Source organism: Centropristis striata, chromosome 19, assembly GCF_030273125.1.
Source record: "Centropristis striata isolate RG_2023a ecotype Rhode Island chromosome 19, C.striata_1.0, whole genome shotgun sequence".
Taxonomy (NCBI): domain Eukaryota; kingdom Metazoa; phylum Chordata; class Actinopteri; order Perciformes; family Serranidae; genus Centropristis; species Centropristis striata.
Window position 1 is genome coordinate 30,256,389 of NC_081535.1, and position 13,799 is coordinate 30,270,187.

General features: G+C 36.5%; 1 protein-coding gene across 1 annotated transcript in view; it reads left to right on the forward strand.

Moving 5' to 3' along the window:
- Window positions 1-470: 470 nt before the first annotated feature.
- hapln1b (hyaluronan and proteoglycan link protein 1b) overlaps window positions 471-13,799 on the forward strand; it is a 37,625-nt gene continuing 24,296 nt past the window's right edge. The window contains exon 1 of the mRNA XM_059358544.1: window positions 471-596. The gene's annotated coding sequence lies outside the window, so the exon portion shown is untranslated. The remainder of the gene's footprint in view (window positions 597-13,799) is intronic.

A 13,799-nucleotide genomic window follows, 5' to 3' on the forward strand; every position in this document is an offset into this window, starting at 1 on the left:
TTTCAGGACATTAATAAAGCCGTTATTATTTAATGTGTTGTGACAGTAAAGTGTCTTTTTTGGCTCTCTCAGGTTTTTTAAGGTAAAATAATGGATTTTATCGCACAGAATATGAGTGTTAGAGCTGAGAGACAGGCGGAGCTGCAGACAGAGCTGCAGATTGAGCAACAGTCCGGGGCTGGGACCTCCTTTAGTCCGACAACAACAGCCTGCAGATCCAGATCAGGATCAGGACCCAGGATCTGCACTGCAGTGATGCAAACTGAGCCCCCTGACTCCGTCCTGGTTTTGATGTTTGGCTGGAAAAAAACCTGCAGCAGTCGCCGCAGTTTTGCGTAAATTTCACCTGCATGCGTCAGAGCGCACACTCCTCTCATCCCTGCACACACACTCCTCACACACACACACACACACACACACGCGCGCGCGCAGGAGGAGGAGGGGTGCGCCTGTTCCTCTCAGAGACCCGGAGAGGCTGCAAACATCCACTCACCGCCCGCTCAGTCCTACCTTGACGTGCGCAAACGTTTTGCGCCTCATTCCGCATCCTGACCGCCGCAGAGCTCAGACTGACCGCAGCACAGCGCGCAGAGCAGGTACAGTGCTTTTATTACCTATAAACATCTGTATTTAATGCTTTTAAAGACATTTCTGACTCCTGTTTGACTCTGTGTTGCTCAGGATAGTGATGGCACTTTGCTTTTGGCACTTTGCCTTCACAAATACACACAAAACACACACAATTGAGCTATATAACAAAGAAAACCAGTAAAGAAATGATTAAATGTTTTGCACCAAGGCGCCAAATCGTTATGCCACTTGATTAACTGCTGTTTTTGTTGCAACAACTCATTTACAGTAAGGTCTGAGAAGTCTGGAAACACTGAGAGATTTATATTCTCTTTTATTCATAAAGCCATGTGGAAACAAAGTGCTCTGCAAAACAAACGAAAATTAACATTAAGGATCTGGAAAGCCTTTTAAAAGTCAGTAAATTAGTGTAACAACATAATTTATCTTTACTTTAAACAGCCTGAAGGGTCATAATCTTAATAACTGATGTGCAAATAAAGGGAATCAGGAATAAAAAGGGGTGTTTTTACATAAAAGCATCAATTGATTTTGACTTTTTGGGTCCAAAACTACAAAAAGCAGCTTCACCATAAACCTGACATTAAAATTACAAAAAAATCTGATAAAAAGTTTAGTTAAATTATGTTTTTATGACAAATATAAGTAGAAAACAGTTTGTTAGTTTGTGCTGTTACTCACAGTCTTGTTGTCTTTTTTTTAAACTGACATGCAGTTGAAATGGATTCCTTTGGATTATGAGTTAATTCTGTGGTCTGTGAATCATTGTTCTTTAGAAACTGACATTATTGAAACTGTTTTCTGCTGAATTTGATCGATTGCATGTTGATGGTTTAGTGGAAGTGTCCTTCTCTCTGGTTGGTGGATCTCTTTGGTCTATATTTGGTGCATGTTTGTGTTCACAGTGCTGCTGGAAAAGTTGTAAAAGAAGAGACTTTTTGTTTATTGGTGAAAGAGGAGTTGATTCACAAAAGGCCAGATTTGAATATTTGCAGCGTGGTGTTGAGCTGCAGGCTGAGGTGGAATTAATGAGGCAGACGTCACCTCGACACACAGACTGAGGCTGAATGAAAGCTGCTGGGTCGCTGCCAAGAAAGAACTTAAATAAACTTTGAGTTACTTGGTTTTTCTCAAGCTTTTTACTTGATGCCCTTTTTATGTCTACGCAACTTTCAGCTTCAGTTGCTTTGCAGAAAAACATTTAATATAAATTCACAACAACAAATGGTTATTTGTTAGAAATTCGTAATTATTATTAGCTCTGTAGCAGTAAACAGGCTGCTCTTACTGACTGTACATACTTATACCAACAGAAATCAGAAATCTGTTATCAAGAGTGACAAAGTCCGTGTAGCATAGAAGTCGCTGTTTGTATCACATGTTATGTAACTTGTGAAGGTTAAATACGCAAAGTCAATGCAAAAAAAGCGAACGGGACCTTTTTCAACTTGAACCAGATTTTTACCTGCTGCTGTGTTTAATAAATATAGAAGAGAGTAATGCAAGGCAAAGGTTTGGTCATTTTATGTGATTGGTTTGTCTTTTTATGACTTTTGGGAATTTCCGTGGTTCCCTTTGTCATTTTGTGTCTTTTTTGAGTCATTTTTTGACTTTTTTTTTTGGGTTATTTTTCAATCATTTTCAGTTATTTTGTGTCTTTTGTTTGTGTTTGGGGACTTTTTTGTCATTTTTAGTATTTTTTTGGTAATTTATGACTTTTTTTGACATTTAAAAACACTTTTTAGGTAATTTTGTGTCTTTTTTTAATCATTTTGTGTCGTGGGTCACTAGAGGGCATCACTAACTCCAAACGAACACATGGGCAAGGATTGGCGTATCGTATGATGGATTTTAGTGTCCGCATTTAACTTTCATCTTTCATTCACTGTACATGCTTATACCTACAGAAATGAATCGATTATGAAGAGCGGCAAAGTCTGTGTAGGATAGAAGTCGCTGTTTGTATCACATGTAATTTAACTTATGTACTTATTGAGGTTAAACATGCAAAGTCAATGCAAAAAAGCAAGAATGACAGAAATGTGCAAAGTTTTTCAGCTTGAAGCAGAATTTTACCTGATGCTGTGTTGCTGGGTTTAATAGATATAGAAGAAAGTAATGCAAGACAAACATTTGCAGCCCATGTGGCGTGAGCATGCATTAGAATAAGCTGTGTGTTGGATTTTTTCTTGTCTGGGTGCAGTGACTTCTAACATTACTGTATTTTTATGTTTCTTGGATAAAGCAAGGCTGTTTCCACCTGTTGTCAGTCTCTATGCTAAGCTAAGCTAACTGTCTGCTGGTGGTAGCTTCATATTTATGTACATACTGGAGAATGGTATCAATCTAAACTAGCACAGTCTCTTCAGTCTGTGTACAGATAACATGTGCACAAATAATGTGCAATCCATATGCCAGAAACGAATTTCTGTGTGCAGAAGAGGCACAGGAGCATTTCTGACAAAGAGCGCAGCTACCGGCTGCAGGAGATATGATCATGATACATAAATGTGATGTTCGTTGGTTGAATTTGTGCTCAGCACTTCTCTAAGGTTAGGGCCAAACAGTTCCTGGTTCGGCTCTAAAAGACAGTTTAAAGAGGAAATAAATGATGTAAATGGTGAAAGTGAAGTAGTTACGAGGACAACGTGACTACTGGAAGTGACGTAGTTCAGTAAAAACGTGATACAGGAAGTTAAGAGATGTTTGAAGTTTAGAGACAGTTTACAGAACAGTTTAGAGACAGTTTACAGAATTGTTACAGTCTTTGTTAGTCTTTAATGATTTTTTTGGGGTCATTTTGGGACTTTTTTGGTTATTATTTTTTTCTTTTTTCTTTTTAAATAAGAGATAAATAAGATTTTTTTAAATCTTGTTTTGTCTCATTTCACATATTGTGTTTTATAACTTTTTTGGTCATTCCTTTTTTATGTAATTTTGAGTCTTTTGTTTGTCTTTTATGACATTTTTGGTCATTTTGTGGTGTTCTTTGACAATTGGATTTTTTTTGTAATTTTGTGTCTTTTGTTTGTCTTTTATATTTTTTTTGGGGTAATTTTTTTATTGTGTCATTTGTCATTTTTTATATCTTTTTTTATGACTTTTTTTTTTTGTGACTTCTTATGGTCAAATTATGACTTTTTTGGTCATTTAAAATATTTTTTTGGTCATTCTGTGTCTTTTGTTTGCCTTTTATGACTTTTTTTGTAATTTTAGGTTTTTTTTTTTGTAATTTTGTGACTTCCTTGGTCATTTAACATCTTTTGTAGCGGCCCACTTCATCAGGGATTGGTGTATCATATGATGGATTTTAGTGTCCACATTGCACGTAATTTGAAAGTGTAAAGTCGTGTTATTTGCACGCAGATTGAAGAAGTCCTCTGATTAAAACCAGTCGTGGTTCTCTTCTTTGTAAACGACACCATCTTCTATAATGGATGTGAAATGTTTATATGGACATTTTCTGATTTGATTGATTGATTTATGGGTTTTGTTGCAAACCCGAGGGTATCTGGAGTGTGAAAACGTCTCGATAAACTGCGGGTTTTTTTCAGTCGATCATATTTGTCACAGTTGTCATAGTTGTGGTCGACCATGTCGAGCAGCACAACAAGTGATTTAGAGCCGAGAACATCGAGGCGCTGTGAGCCGCTCGCAGCCCAACAACCAACAACCCCTCTCTGTGTGCTGGCTGAGACTTGGCGGCTCCACCCTGACCCCCACCCTGCAGCCCTGCACCCACCCGACACACACACACACACACACACACACACACTGACTGTGGCCCATGTCAACCCCCCAAATAACAAGGAGGGTGTATTCTCTGCAGAAACACACACTCACTCACAGTCAGCCTCAATCTGTGTAACATGCTGGTGACCAGGAAACAACAGGTTAAATGTGTGTGTGTGTGTGTGTGTGTGTGTGTGTGCACATGCTAATTAAGAAGAAGTGTTTTATGAATAGAAGTTTGTGTCGTGTTGAGTAATGTGTTTGCCATCTACTGGCTGTAGCATGAAGGGAAATGTTCCTCTAAATAGCCAGAGTGTGTGTGTGTGTGTGTGTGTTAAGAACTTTCCTCTGTTCAGCAGAAATATAAATGAAGCAACAACATTTATTCAGTGCGAGAACATCAACAGACTTTGTCCACAGCTCAAACAAATGAAAATCAGATGCAGACGCAGGATATATTCAGATGTTTGTAGGTGGAATCTGAAAGTTGTCTTCAGGTTTTACAACCTTCACATTCATTCCCTGTTTTCTCATAGCAGACAATAATCATTTCTTTTAGGCTAAAGCAAAAAATGTCATGCATACAAAAGTTCTTCTAAACAGCACGATCAGCTGACCGTTATGAGACAGAGTTGAGACATAATGAATCGTACAATCAAGCATCATGTCGAGTTAAAACTAGTGATAAATAAAGAGAGTTTGGTTCCACAATTGATCATGAAGTCCTGACAAAAAGACGAACAGGTCGGGAAATTGACTAGTTTGTATGTCGTGCCAAACATGCAAAAACTAAGTTCTTCTCAACATCTCCAGTTGAATGCTGCATGAAAAGGTGACCATTATATCATAAAAGGTCAGACAATAATGGTTTCTCTAACACCAAAAGAAACTAGTTTGAAGTGTTTAAAAATGACCAAAAAATTTTATGTTTTACATGTGTTACATGTGTTATATTGTGGCGGCAATCAACCCTGCAACCTTGCAAAATCCCAACATAAGTCAGACAATAAGTCAAGACAATAAGTAGTTTTTTTTTTCCAGAGAAAAATTAACTAGTTTGTACGTCGTGTCAAATGTGCAAAAACTAAGGAACAAGTGTTTAAAGTTCTTCTGAACGTCTCCACTTGAATGCAGCATGAACAGCTGACCGCTGTATGTAATGGAAGAGAGTGGGGAGTGTAGTGAGGAGGACGATGTGACTACTGGAAGTGACATAGTTCATGTCTTTTGTGTCTTTTGTTAGTCTTTTATAACTTTTCTTTGGTCATTTTGTGTCTTTTTGGTATTTTTTAAATCTTTTTTGTCCTTTTGTGTCGTTTTTGGTAATTTGATATCTTTGTTTGTCTGTTAAGAATATTTTGGTAATATTGTGACTTTTTTGGTCATTTTTTTTTTAATTATTGGGTAATTTTGTGCATTTCAATTTTTCTTTTCTTTTTCTTTTTTACATTTTTTTGGTAAATGAATGCATTTTGTTTGTTTTTTATGCCATTTTTGGTAATTTTGTAGTTTTCTTTTCTTTCTTTGTCATTTTTACAATTTTTTTTGGTATTTTTTTTTGTCATTTTGTGTCTTTTGTTTGTGTTTTATGACTTTTTTGGGTAATTTTGTTTCTTTTTTGGTAATTTTATATTTTTGTTTGTCTGTTAGGACTATTTTGGTAATTTTGTGACTTTTTTGGTAATTCTTTAATCTTTTTTTGTAATTTTGTGTGTGTTTTTTTAATGTTAATTTTTTACTAATTTTGTGTGTTTTTCTAGGTAATTTTATGTCTTTTGTTCGTCTTTTATGCCATTTTTTGGTAATATTGCGGGTTTTCTTTATCAGTTTGAATTATTTTTTAGTAATTTTTGTGACTGTTTTGTTCATTCTGTGGAGCACATTGTGGCAGCAATCAGAGCTGCCGACAAAGAGACGAGTGTTTCGGACGATTATTGTTTCTTTAAGAGCAAAATGAACCGTCTTGTATGACGTGTCATACATGCAAAAACTAGTGAAAGTGTTGAAAACGTCCTCACCTGAACGCAGCACAGAAAGCAGGCCGTCATAGAGAAAGTTGTTAAACAATTAATCATACAGATATTCATAGTATCATGTTAAAAATACTGATAGACGAAGAGAGTCTAGAGTCGATGCTCTATCCTCCCATTAGAGTTTTTTCACGTGTTTCATTGAAAATATCTTGAATGAGTTTTTAGTGTGTTTATGAGGAGTAAAAAAGATAAAACCCTGAAGCTGAAAGTATGAAGATGTTTTATTTCACACTCTGCTGAACTCTGACCTTTGACTTTTTATCCCTGACACCTTAAGACGGAGAGAATAAAACACAGAGGCAGAAGAAGATTAACTTTGACTGTATGTTTCTCCTCAGAGACGACAGAAAGAGTCGTAAACCACCAGGGAGGAGAGGGGGAGAGAGAGGGGGAGGAGGAGGCGAGGAAACAAGGAGAGGAGAGGAGAGGAGAGGAGACCTTTGACCTTTAACAAACCCTTTATTGGTCCAATTTATAATCACAAAAACAAATGCAAGGAAATTAGACATACGCCCTTTTCACGCCACAAAAAACAAAACAAAAAAACAAACAACCAAAGTAAATAAAAAAACAATAAAATAAAATATATACATATATATATACACTTACAGATACACACACACACACACACACACACACACACACACACACACACAAATATACATATATCATACATACATATATATACTATACACACACACACACACACACACACATATACATATATCATATATACATATATACTATACACACACACACACACACATACATACATATATATATATATCCTACATACATATATATACTATATGGAGAGGAAAGGAGAGGAGAGGAGAGGAGAGGAAACAAGGAGAGGAGAGGAGAGGAGAGGAGAGGAGAGGAAAGAAGGAGAGGAAAGGAGAGGAGAGGAGAGGAGAGGAAACAAGGAGAGGAGAGGAGAGGAGAGGAGAGGAGAGGAAAGAAGGAGAGGAGAGGAGAGGAGGAGGAGGGTAAGGGAGGGGAGAGGAGGTGAAGGGTGAAGGTTGAGATGAGCGTCTCTTTAAATCTGTCCCCTCAGAAGCAGAATAGGTTTCTTTGTTAGTTCAGAGTTTAATAATGAAGGCGAACCTGAACGTGACTCTGAGAACTCGACGGGAGATTTATTACGAGTTCTGAGCAGAGAGTAAATCAGAGGAGCAGAAGAGGAGATTCTTCTCTGTCTGTCACACTGAAGCTCCTCATGGAGTCACTTTGTGTCTTTATTATGAGATCAAACAGAAAAAGTCAGAGAGTAAGAAACAGCTCTTAGAACAAAACTATCAACACTTGTGATTAAAAAAATGTGATTGCAAGTAAAATACATTTGTGGTTTCAAATAGATTAATGCAAGTTTTATTTGCAAACCTGATTTTCTGCCAATGCAAAAGTATTTAATGTGCAAATCTGACAATTTTTCCCCCATTCAAATCTGTTTTGTTAAATTTGCAAATCCAAAAGTTTTTCTCTTTTTTTCAAATCCAAAAGTTTTTTCTCTTTTTTTTTTCAAATCTAAAAGTTTTTTCTCTTTTTTACAAATCCAATATTTTTTTTTTTTTTTCAAATCTAAAAGTTTTTTTTTTTTTTTGCCATCCCCTGTAAAATATATATTTTTGCTTTTGCAAATACAATTTTTTTATTAGAAAATCCAGATTTTGGGGGGGTCAATTCCACAATTGTTCTGTCCTAATAAAACAAGCTTTTGATTTGCAAATTAATCAAAATTTTATTTTACTGGAATTTTTTTCCCCCCATGCATTGAACAAAGTTTTGCTCTGAAAACTATCCTGTTATTGCAGAATAAAGACACCAAAGTAAAGCTGCTCTGTCCTCTCCCATCAGTTCTTTTACTCCACTACATTTATCTGACAGCTTCAGTTACTTCCAGGTGAAAATTGATCAACACACTTTGTTAGACTCTGACATTAACTTGGTGTGTTGTTGAGTCTCCTCGTCATGTCTCTGAGTTTTCCTCACATGGTTTCATTTATATGATTACTTTAGGTCCAGAGAGGTAAAATGACCCAAAGCTTCACAAAAACAAAAAGTAGAAACTGAAAGTAGATTTGTGTCAGAACTTCATTTCTTGACCCCAAAAATGACCCTAAAACGTAATCATGACCCTTCAACTCAACAAATTAACCTGAACCACAATACAGTAGATTCAGAAAACATTATTAATATATTTATATACATAATAATAATTATAATAATAATAATAGTGTTTTGTATCGACAAATTATGTCCTTTTATTGTTAGTTATGTCGGATCAGAAAACATTTCGATACGTCAAGCATCGAATTTGTTTGTTTAATTTGGAGTCAGGCTAGCAGTTTCCCCCTGTTTGCAGTCTTTGTGCTAAGCTAAGCTAACCACCTACAGAGCTGCAGATTAAAACCAGTAAAAACACTGAAAAAAAAAACTGTTTCACGTTAAAAATCAGTGTTTTTGTGATGCAGTTTGGTGCAAACGGGACGTCCCGGCTGCTGCTAATGTTTGTCAGCTTGTAACTTCAGATGTCTGAAGACTCAAATCCTTCATCTGGGTTCAGATATCTAGAGTTAAAAACCACCAAGATCTGAAAGTTGAGCGTAAAAATGCAACTTAAAACTGGATAAAAAGTGAATTTGTGACGTCTTCTGTGAGACAAACTCAACTGAAACGCACCGTTATCTTGTTTAAAACTACAGATTTCTCTGGTAACATTGCTGGAAACATTTGGGATAAATCAACTTAATATATAACAGAGGACTAGTCTTTCTTTTAGATATTTTAATGCAGAAAAGTTACTTATTTTTTACCTTCAACCAGCAGATATAAAAGGTGTGATACATCACACCAGATATTCTGCAAATCCAACTTCTTTTTTGCAAATCCTAAAGATTTTGTTTGCGTACAAGCTCCAACAACAAAAAACAGAGTCTGATGACGTCATGAAGCTGCAGATATCAGAGTTTTTCTCACACTGAGTTCAGCAGGAAAACTTCTACCTGCTGCCAGAGAGGTTGATCAGAACACGGCGAGCTGAGGTCACTGGGGGGCGGGGCACTGACAGGAAGTGAGTCGTTTCCTGGAGCTTCACCCGGAGCGTCTTTAATCCTCATTCCCTGATTTACTCTGAGACTCTGAGGACTCTTTGTAGAGTGGACCGGTCTGAACCCACCAAACCACCAGGAACATACCTGATTCATTCATGTGTGTGTGTGTGTGTGTGTGTGTATGTACGGTAAATACCCCACCCAGCACTTCCTACTCCACCCAGAAACACACACACACACACACACACACCACAAATGCATACAGACACACACACACACACACAAATCACAAATCCATACATACACACACACACACACACACACACACACACATAAATCACAAATACATACATACACACACACACACACACACACATCACAAATACACACACACACATCACAAATACATACAGACACACACACACACACACACAAATCACAAATACATACACACACACACACACACAAGCAAATCACAAATACATACACACACACACACACACACACACAAACACACACACACACACAAGCAAATCACAAATACATAAACACACATACACACACACACACACACACACACACTGTGTGTCTGTGTCTGTGTGTGGTGACTTCTCCACAGCAGTTTGACTCTCAGCTGCTGTTACATCAGAGGCTCAATTTAGCTTCTCTGCTGCAGGAAATACCTGCACACACACACACACACACACACACACACACACACACACACACACACACACACACACACAGTGACTCTGTGTTCTGTTGGAGGGAGGAGAATTGGAGAATTACATGCTTTTTATTTAAAGAATGACACAGAACTTCTGTTTATATTTTATATAAACTATTATTATTATTTTTAACTCTTTTTTTTCCGCGTACAGACAAAATTTAAACTATAAAATGTTACTTTTATTCATAAAAAATATCTAAAAATGAATAGACCTGTTATATATGTTGGTGAGTTGTGTATCCAACAATTTTCAAACCAGAGAAATAATTTTAGTCATTTTAATCATGTAATTTAATTTGTTCGCCTGTCAGTGACGTCATATTCTCTTTATGTTGGGAGTCAAATATAAATCATGTAGTAAAAACATCAAGACTGATTATACAGATGTGTAACAGCAAAAAATTCCTCCTTTACCAACCAGATCTCATGGCATGGCACCGATATATTCCTTAGATATTCTAGTTTCAGACGATGTGTAGACGATCTCTGTCGTCTCAAAACTGTTACAAAAAAATTGTCAGAAAAGTTGGCGGGCCGTCAGATCATAAAGTGGTAAACTCTTTATCTGAACCAGGTGAATGTGTGTCCTGAGTTCACCAAACTGCAACAGAAAAACACAGATTTTTAACACGAAACTGCTTTTTTCAGTGTTTTACTGGTTTTAAGCATTTAGCCATTTTTAGATTTGCATAAAGAAAGCTAGATTTGCAAAAATCAGATGTGATAAACTCTTAAATCTGTTGGTTAAGGGTAAAATAAGTAACGTTTCATTAAAATATCTAAAAAAAAAGACTACTCCTTTAGTTGAGTTGTGAGCATATATTATCCCAAATGTTTCCAGCAATTAAACCAGAAAAATCTGTAGTTTTAAACAAGAAAACAGTGCGTTTCAGTTGTCTATGCATCGTGAGTTTGTATGACAGAAGATGTCACAAATTCACTTTTTATTCAGTTTTAAGCCACAATTTTACACTCCACTTTGAGATCTTGGTGGTTCCACACTGAATATTTGAACCAGGTGAAGGATTTGAGTCTTGAGACGTCTGAATCTGAAGTTATCAGAGAAACAAACTGACAAACAGTAGCAGCAGCTCGGCTCTAGGACGTCCTGTGTCACCAAACTGCATCAGGAAAACAGAGATTTTTACCATGAAACTGTTTTATTCAGTGTTTTACTGGTTTTAATCAGCAGCTCTGTTTGCTTTGGAGAGGAGGAGAGCTTCACAAAAACAAAACCAGGAGAAAAGTAGAAACTGGAGGCAGATTTGTGTCAGAACTTAGTTTCTTGACCCCAAAAATGACCCTAAAACGTAATCATGACCCTTCAACTTAACAACTTAACCTGAACCACAATACAGTAGATTCAGAAAACATTATTAATATATTTATATACATAATAATAATAATAATAATAATAATAATAATAATAATAATAATGTTTTGTATCGACAAATGATGTCCTTTTATTGTTAGTTATGTCGGATCAGAAAACATTTCGATACGTCAAGCATCGAATTTGGTTGTTTAATTTGGAGTCAGGCTAGCAGTTTCCCCTGTTTCAAGTCTTTGTGCTAAGCTAAGCTAACCACCTACAGAGGTGCTGATTAAAACCAGTAAAAACACTGAAAAAAATCAGTTTCACGTTAAAAATCAGTGTTTTTGTGATGCAGTTTGGTGCACACGTGACGTCCAGGCTGCTGCTAATGTTTGTCAGCTTGTAACTTCAGATGTCTGAAGACTCAAATCCTTCATCTGGGTTCAGATATCTAGAGTTAAAAACCACCAAGATCTGAAAGTTGAGCATAAAAATGCAACTTAAAACTGGATAAAAAGTGAATTTGTGACGTCTTCTGTGAGACAAACTCAACTGAAACGCACCGTTATCTTGTTTAAAACTACAGATTTCTCTGGTTTGATTGCTGGAAACATTTGGGATAAATCAACTTAATATGTTACAAAGGACAAGTCTTTCTGATTGGTTTTAATCAGTAGCTCTGTTTTTTTTTGGAGAGGAGGAGACCTCTGAGGAGGGTTCAGCTGCTGAACCATCAACACTGAAGGAAACATAACAGGAGAAACTAAAACAATCTCATGATCCCATCACCAAACTCACCAACACCTTTTCTAGCTGCAGAAAATGACACATTGTGGCTTTAAACGTTCTTGTTTTATCGGAGCAGAAGTGTTGAGTGTTTGACTCTGTTATCAGCGTCTCAGTCAGCTGGTGAGCTGAATGTTCTGCAGGTCTCAGCCGTCCTGCTGCAGGGAAGACCTCTCAGATAGCAACACGCTAAAGTCTATTTACACAGAGCAGCCTGTAATCACCTCAGAGGGTTTATCTGGAGTTGTTTAGAAGGACGTCAAATGCAGAATTTGCATCCGTCCTGCAAACAAAGTGCCTGTCGGGTCGTCTAACAGTGTCTGAAACACCTCGTAAAGTCTATTCAAGTTCTCTCAACCACCAGAAACACAAGAACCAAACAGACTGAGAGACGAGGGAACTGAAGATGATAGAACTTGCATAAACTTAAACACTGATGTAAAGGACTTACAATGCAACCAGACGGTCAAATCGTCAGCAGAACAGACTAAAACGTTTATGTAAACTGACAATAATAATGAAAAAATACATTAAATGTAATTATAATTGAATACATTGGAATAAACTGGAAATAGAGTCATACAAAAGTATATAAAATCATTATATTTCAGTGAAGTTTTAGTTCTTTTGGTCATTTTTTATACAGGTTTTTCGTGTTTCTTCACGTTGCAAAAAGGAAAAGTTCAGGACATCTTTCTTAATAACAATGTAATGTATTAAATAGATATTTTTCATGCATTTTTAATGCACATAACAGAAAATATTGCACCTCTTTGGAGTGACTCTGCTCCTTTATATCAGTGAATCTGTCTGAATGTGTCAGAACAGACTAAAATCTTTATGTAAATTTCCAATAATAATAAAAAAATCATAAAAAATAAATATAATTGAATAAATTGGAATAAACTAGAGAGTCCTACAATAGTACAAAAAAATAATATTTCTGCAGGTTTTGTCATGACGTAGTGCAGGACATCTTTCTTAATAATAATATAATGTATTATACAGATACTTTTCATGCATTTTTGTGTATTTATGCACCTCTTTGGAGTGACTCTGCTGCTTTATATCAGTGAATCTGTCTGAATCTGTCAGAACAGACTAAAATCTTTATGTGAATTTCAAATAATAAAAAAAATACATAAAATATAAATATAATTGAATAAATTGGAATAACCTAGAAAGAGAGTCATACAATAGTACAAAAAATAATATTTCTGCAGGTTTGTCATGACCTAGTGCAGGACATCTTTCTTAATAATAATATTATGTATTATACAGATACTTTTCATGCATTTTTGTGTATTTATGCACCTCTTTGCAGTGACTCTGCTGCTTTATATCAGTGAATCTTTTGTAAACAGGTTTGTGTCGTAACAGAGACTCCCTGTGTGAGCTGACATCATGTTCTCCAACATAAATCAGTGTTGACGTCAGTAAAACAGGCGTGTAATGGAAGCCATACGTTTATCTGCGGGGCCCCTCCAGGCTCCAGAGCTGAGGGGCCCCGCCGAGCAGGAACAGTTCACCGATGCAACATCTAAACCTGACTGATGGAG